This window comes from Chrysochloris asiatica, unplaced genomic scaffold (assembly GCF_000296735.1).
Source record: "Chrysochloris asiatica unplaced genomic scaffold, ChrAsi1.0 scaffold00514, whole genome shotgun sequence".
NCBI classification, from domain to species: Eukaryota; Metazoa; Chordata; class Mammalia; order Afrosoricida; family Chrysochloridae; genus Chrysochloris; species Chrysochloris asiatica.
The window spans coordinates 170,897-171,451 of record NW_006409032.1 but is presented as its reverse complement, the minus strand read 5'-3'; positions in this window follow the sequence as shown (position 1 = coordinate 171,451).

Below are 555 nucleotides of genomic sequence, written 5' to 3'. Positions count from 1 at the left end.
CCCCTCTCCCTCTCTGGGTCTGAAGTTCCCAGCTGCTCCATCTCTCCACGTCATTGTCTCTGCCTCCATCTCTGGTGTCACTGTTTCTCTGGGTAGGGTCCCGCTTCCCGCTCTTCTCCCTTGATGGTCCCAGGGACCTGTTATGAGGTGTTTTTGTAGCTTCACCATTGTTCTTCAAGGTAGCATAGTATTCCGTTGCGTGTATCACCCAGTATGAACCAGATGGCTGTCTCCATCTTTTTGTTCTTGTGAACAGTGCTACAACGAACATAGGTGTGCATGTATCTACTCGTGTTCAGGCTCGTATTTCTTGTGGATACATACCAAGTTGAGGAATTGCTGAATCATATGGTTTTTCTATTTCCAACTTTCTGTGGAAGCAACAAAACACTTTCCAGAGTGGTGGAACCATTTTACAGTCCTACCAGCAATGTAAGGAGCTCTGGTAGCGTAGTGGTTGCGAATCAGGCTGTGAACCGCAAGGTCAGCAGTTCGAAACTATCAGCTGTTCCGCGGGAGACAGATGAGGCGTTCTGCTCCCGTAAAGATTTACAG